We start from the raw sequence: 7,190 nt of genomic DNA, 5'->3' as shown, positions 1-7,190 counted from the left end.
ATTGCAAAAAAAAGTCTTCTTAATTCTAAAAAAAAAAAAAATTGATAACAAAATTACTTTCATTTAATACAAATCTCCAAAAAATCTTTATTTTTCTTTGTGCACTTTCATACTTTTTATCGCGAAACCACAAATGTTGCTCTCTTTCCTGCTGTCTTTTTTTGCGAGTTGAAAAGTTTTGCTTGCGAGTTAAGCTGAGTCTAAATTAAGCTAAGTCTCTACCCACCAGGATGGAAGGCCTTTTCCTATTGGTCACTTTCGATTAAAGTCACAGGTTGACCACGCCCACTCAGTTCCAATGTGGAAGTTAGCTCATTAAAAGGTCTTCAAAGCAAAGTCTTTGTAAGGCTAGTGGTACTGGCTGACAAGTCCTGAATATCACTCCTTACTATTGAAGTAATAAGTTTTGCAGTTGTCATTGCACAGGTCTTAAAGATAGTACAAAACAAACCTGTTATTAAAATGCACAATACACAGTTCTGTAGACTAGGGTGAAGTCAGAATGTACAGACATCAGTCCCAAATCGTTGTATTTTAGAAAACTAAAGACTTGAGTGTGCATACGGTCATGATTTATGAATCATAACCTGCCAAATGAGCTAGTTATTTGATGTGTGTTACTCACCTAACTGGAGCTATAATAATCTATAATATCTGAAAATATTGGCCTGACGCTTTACTATTGGGGGCTCTGGCAGCTAGCTATACTGTTGGCTAATCAAATCTACAACGGGCTTAGCTAACGTTACGTATTTAGATGGGGGAGCATGAGAGGAGATAATAATTAAGTTGACTTGTCACTGAGTTTAAGATGTTAAGTTAGTTAACTTACCCAGTACACGACCTGTTGCTCGTCACAATACAACCTTGCTCGTGCTCTGTCAGACTGCGGCGCCAGAGATGGGGATTCCGGGGAAACGGAGTGGGCGTGGTCAACCTGTGACTTTAATCGAGAGTGACCAATAGGAAAAGGCCTTTCATCCTGGTGGGTAGACACTTAGCTTAACTTAGACTCAGCTTAACTCGCAAGCAAAACTTTTCATCTTGCAAAAAAAGACGGCAGAAAAGAGAGCAACATTTGTGGTTTCGTGATAAAAAGTATTAAAGTGCACAAAGAAAAATAAAGATTTTAAAAGATTTATACGCACTGCAAATAATTTTTGAGTCTTAAGAAGACTTTTTTGCAATCTTTTATTTTTTTAATTACAAAATAATTAGTTTTACTTTCAAATACAGAATGTTTGATTGAATAATAAAGACACAAAAATAATTCCATATACGAGTTGCTAAATGAACAGTCTACTTCAGGTTTTTTTTTTTTCAACGGAGAAGTTGCCTTATAGGTTAAAATACCCAAACTGTTCACTTACATATTAAATTAAGAAATGACATTAAAATTAAAGGTAATCACTTTGGTAATCTAAAATACTTTTCGGATGTAACTGTAATCTGATTACCCCTCATTTAAAATGTAATTATAATGAAATACAGTTAATCATATCAAAAACCAAAAATACACACTGATCTTTTAACAATGCATTTACTCCCCAGCCCTGCTTGTATCTAGTGATGTGATATTTGAACCGAGGCATCAGTGCTTGTGTCGAGAATAAATGGGTGTGCCAGATGAAACCTCGATTTGAGGCTTGTGTCATTAACGTAGAAATCACGTGACCAATGACAAACGAGGCCTCGGTTTGTGTGGAATACGTCATTGGTCTGGTCTGAGTGATGCTTTCGGATAAAGAGGTTCGAATCTTGCGCCACCTTGTGGGTGTTGTGGTGTTTTAGAGAGGTGTCAGAAGTAGTAGAAGTAGAGTGTCCGAGAGTTGTGTCATATACAATAACTAATCTAACCTAATATAATGTAATATTTATATAGTGAATTATTTTGTTACTATATATTATAGCTATGTTATTTATTACTGTTATATTAGCTAAAATCTGTTGGATTGTTTCGGATTTGGCCTGGACTGCTTGTTGATTTGGAATGCCCTTTTGGATTTTTGTACTTTTTGTAACCTCTGCCTTTTTTATTGTAATGGACCCGGCAAGAAAGAGTAAATCCTCCCCCATCTCTGAGTTTTTTTTAAATGGTTGCTCACTGTAAATTGTGTGTAATTCCTATATTTTACTGTCTTAACATAATTATAATCTAATCACTGTATAATCTGTCATGTCTATTATTTCGTGTTTCTATTATTTCTCCGCCTTCTCCGGAGGGTCAGGGAGAATGCAGTGCATTTGGAATCATTAAGTTTAGAAACCATACAACCCTCTACGGACACCTTGGCAATTGAATCGCCATTGGCTAGTACATTTTTAATTTACTCGCCAGATTGATATACGTATATATTTTTAAAATGGGATTGCTTTTTAAATATCAGCCAATGAGATCGCAGTTTTATTGGAAAATACAACAAAGTATGTTGTTAACATGTAGCGTGTCAATTCTGCATGCATGTAAGACTCTCTCGCTCTCTCCAAAGCGACAGCGAGTGGTGCGGCTTTACAGTAGAGTTTACGGTATGTCAAACACAGGTACGATGTGCATCCATTGAGATTAACTTAGAAATATCACAGATCGCTTGACGGAGAGAGAAACTCTGAAGTGCTCAGTCAGAGAGTGTTAGGTGTGTGAACATATCTGTGATAAACTTATACTTAGCCTCCAACTCACACACTGGCGAGTAAAATCTGAGACTTTATTAGCCATTGGCTAATATTAGACATCATATACAGATGGTAGACAACCAAAATGAGTAATGCCGCCGCGCGTACTGCCGCCGCAGGGCCGCGGCGTTAACTGCAAATCAGTCGCGTGTTAAAATCATTCGCGAAACTACCGCCAGGTGGCGCAAAGGGACGGATTGCGAACTGAATGTAATTGTAAAATGAAAGGAAGACGTAAAACAACAATAACATTATAATATACATTATAACATCCTTAAAAGCCATTAAAAATAGGATAGTCTTAGGCTACAGTCTACTCATCAAAAAATAAAAAAAACCTTTACACAAAGGCTCTTATGCATACTATTGTTTTTAAACAGTCATTATATATATATATATATATATATGGATTAAAATGTTTTCATTTTCGGTTCATTCTTGGTTTAAAAATAATAATAATAATAGCCTAATAATAATCTTCAGGTTCCATTTGCAGAGCGAAATGAGAACGGTCCAGCATTTACAAATAATTCTTATTAACTCTGTTATTATTCTTGATTTTTCAAACTGCTAACACTTTGCATTTTTGAATTGTGCCTTTACTGTGTGACCAATAATTGTGAATTGTGACTTTGATCGCGCTGGTGCCTCACGCGCACATATTCATTGGAAACAGCAGTCGTTCACCGAGCCATGTGCCGCGAGCAGCGGGCCACTTTGGCATAATTTTGCTAATTATGATTTTTTTTTTCGTCGATACTGAAACACGTGTGAAATCCAAAGCCTATTTTACCTAATAAATAAGAGTTTAGCTTCAAATGGGCAACATGTTTGGATTTGTCCCGAATGAGAGAGATAAGCCCAACATAATGTATCGCTTTAAATTATTTCTAATTATTACTATTTTTGTTGTTGTTTATAAGCCTATATTATTATATAGCCTGCTGCAATTATATTTATCCATTAGAATTATAGATTTGTAATTCTTGTTCTGTTCTGATAATTTTTTTAAATTTAAAGGGATTTGCTGTAAAGTGAAGGGAACTAAAAATATCCTGTTGGTACATTAGCCTATAGCATTATTAGGCCTGCCGTTATTATTTCTGAATGTAATAAAATGCAACTCTCACAAATGTAATTTATTTTTTGATGGGTTTTCGTGTATGTTTTTATCCAGCTTTATTTTTCCATTGCATCTAAAAATGACTTTGTGCATCACCTTCACTTCGTGAACAAACAAATATAACTTCAGATCTCCGTCCTGCGATGCTCAGCTGTGGACGATTTCAAAATGTTTGATATAAAGGTTGCTGTCACATTTTATACAGGAATTGTTCATTTAAAAAAAATTTAAAAAAAATCAAATTATATTGTTAGTCTTATGCTAACATGCACTCAAGTCTTCGGATACTATATAAGATACAAGTTCATTTAGGCTAGCATGCACTGTGACATTTTACCGTTTCAACTTAAAAAAAGTCAGTTTAATAGTATTGAAATTCAAGTTGAATCTCGAAAAAAAAAAAATTAATTAAATTATTTCTATGAATTAATAAGTTAGCATGACTTTTTCATCATAGCATTTTTTACGAGCTGTATTTGTTTTCTGAAACCAAGCACCCACTTTTTTTCTTTTTTAAATCTATGAATCGCTCGCATATCTCCTACAACCTACAAAATAAGGGCTAATAGAGGTTCTTTCTTTAATTATTTATTTATAATGTTTATTCTTGAAGAAAATAAGTATTTATTCTTTAATAAAATAAGGGATCCAAATATTTGTAATGTACAATAATATAGGCCTATATCTGCCTGCAGTTTAAAAAGTTATATTTGTTTTGATTCATCCATTTATGTTACAATTAGCCTATTCTAAAAATAAAAATAAATAATGTCATAAAAAAATGCCATCGGTCTGAATAAATTTTACCATTATAGAATTGGGGTAGTAATTTAGGAGGTTAAAATACAGTGAAATTACAAATGGCATGGGATTTCAAAGCATGACAACTGAAGGTCTATGAAACATTTGATGCATTTTTTTAAACAATGGCACTTAAAGTTTTCAACTAAAATATTACTATTTCAACCATATAGCCTGTGAATAAATAAATAAAATGCATACTTCTCAGTGAAAGAACACTGAGAGTGTAGGTTGCTTCTGGTGTTTGGATTTGTACTTAAATATAATGAGCTCCAAGTTTAAGGATAGCCTACACTAGTTGTATTTTTTGTTTTTTTTTTGTTTTACTCTATATTTAACAGCATTAACTTACAATGAAATACGTCTTCCTTCAGGCAGACTGAATGTTTTCCTGCCTTGCTAAATGTTGGGTTAGTTTGCGGGAGTCCCGCGCGCTGTGAAGCGGGAGCAGCTTACGGAGGATTCCGCTTGGTCTTAAAGCCTTCCGCAAACACCTACGTTCACAAATAACAATGATTTTGGCCAAAAATAATGATTAATTATCAATTGATAATTTGTTATTATTTTGGTCTAGTGAAAATAATAATATGGGCTGCGGGAAAATAAATGAATAAAAAGAGAAGGGCTGCTGTGAGTGCAGGCATGTTTCAACCCAGTAACATGACAATACACCGTTCCTCACAGCCCAAAAAACAGACCGAGTTCAGTTCAGCTGGAGGGGGCTGGGGGGTAGTTCTATATAACTTGTGGGGGTCGAGATAAAGGTGTGAATCTCTTGCTCTTTCATATGCACAGTCTTATGAAGGTTTCAAACTTGCAGAACAGGTTTTAAGGACAACTTTAAAGAAAGGTTTGATCACTTCAAATGTTGACTACTGTATAGCGCCAATAAAGTTTATTAGTTATTATAACTTCATTTCAGAGGAAGTTGCCTTAACTTAAAAAAAAAAAAAAACCCGTTGCATTAGGGCTGGGCCATAGGCCTATGGCCTAAAAAAAATCCCCGATTTTTTTCACATCCGAAAAATCCGATTTACAATTTAAATCGATTTTTTTTTTGCCTCCCTACTCAAAATCAATATTCAAATGACAAAGAAATTGTTCAAAACAAGTTTTAATATAAAAATATATTATTTTTTAATACTAGCCCATCATGCCATCCACTCAGCATTAAGAGCTGTTCAGATTAAAATTGGCAGCTCCGCAGTGAGTCAGTGTCATGGACGGAGGACAGACCAAGTGTAGGCCTAAATCAGTTTTCTAGTCTATATTTTCATCTCGTTATGCCGCTGGTTTAGGTTATGTATTTATTTTTATTTCTTATATCAATTATTTGTAAATATAGCAGACCCTGTCTAACCGTGTCTACACCGACGGACGGTCTTGTTCATATAGGGCGAAACATCTCTCTCACTCGGCAGTACAGTAGGCCTATGTGAGCGGAGTGGAGCAGCAACAATTTCCCTCCGCGCTCCGAGCATTTAATAATCACTAAGCTCTGCATTCATTGATACAAGAAACACACTGCTCCGCCTTCACTCCGTGGCTAAAGTTGAAATGTTATGTTCATAATAGCTTATAAAAATAAAATAAAAATAAATAAATAAATAAAATTACAGGAGAGTTTCAAAGGGGATTAGGCTATTGTGTGCAAACTTTTTGTACCAAACGCCAAACTAATAAAATTGTCAGCATTAAAAGGTATAATTGCTGCTTTCTGCTGTGCAAATTTTGTTTGTGATGAAAATAACACTTTACATTTTCGTGAGTTATTTTATCTACAGATCAATGCATTTGGTACAGATTTCTGCTCATTTCAAAATCAGATACAGATGAAGTAGCCTACTGTAAGATTACATTTGTTTGAATGCATTATTGCGACAGCGATTACGTGTGAATGTGCTGTATCTGTTTAAATCATGCTTTAACCCGAAAATAATCAGTAAAAGGAAGACAAATTCCTTGAGAACTAGCCTGTAACGCTCGACTATTGCCATCATTATAGTCTTCTGATCGGAGAGATTATGTGTATCAAACTATAGCTAAATATGTTTATCATGTGAATTCTTGCTAAATATGCAGTTATATTACGGGCTGTTGGCATGAATTGTATTCGTGATGGAGCGGTGCTGGAGCGAGTGAAAACCACAACGCGCCGACTTTTAAAAAATCCGCTCCTCTTCAGTCAGAATCACTCCGCTCCGCTCGGCAGCGTGTCTCAAACACGGGGAGGGTTGAGCCCAATCATTCTCAAAACATAAAATATTTATTTTATTTTATTTATCAATTTTCGTTTTTGGTGTTTCAGAGGAAAAATCAGTGTTAAGGCATCTCTCCATTACAGACCGTTCTGAAGGAAGAATTTATGCAAACACGTATAAAATTCTTTAAAAACTTTAACAGAGATGTCTAGAGACTATTTAATAGGTCTGCTTCCCATGTAAGATTTTTACTAGTCGTTAATTTGTCATTATTCAACTAATCGCAAATTTATATTAAATTTACAACTATAATCCAGTCTTAATATATTCCACGCTCAAGAAAATGCATTAAGTTCGTCACAAAGCACAGGCAGAACTAGCCTAATAATTAT

This window comes from Cyprinus carpio, unplaced genomic scaffold (genome assembly GCF_018340385.1).
Source record: "Cyprinus carpio isolate SPL01 unplaced genomic scaffold, ASM1834038v1 S000006552, whole genome shotgun sequence".
NCBI lineage: Eukaryota > Metazoa > Chordata > Actinopteri > Cypriniformes > Cyprinidae > Cyprinus > Cyprinus carpio.
This window is presented reverse-complemented; position numbering follows the sequence as displayed.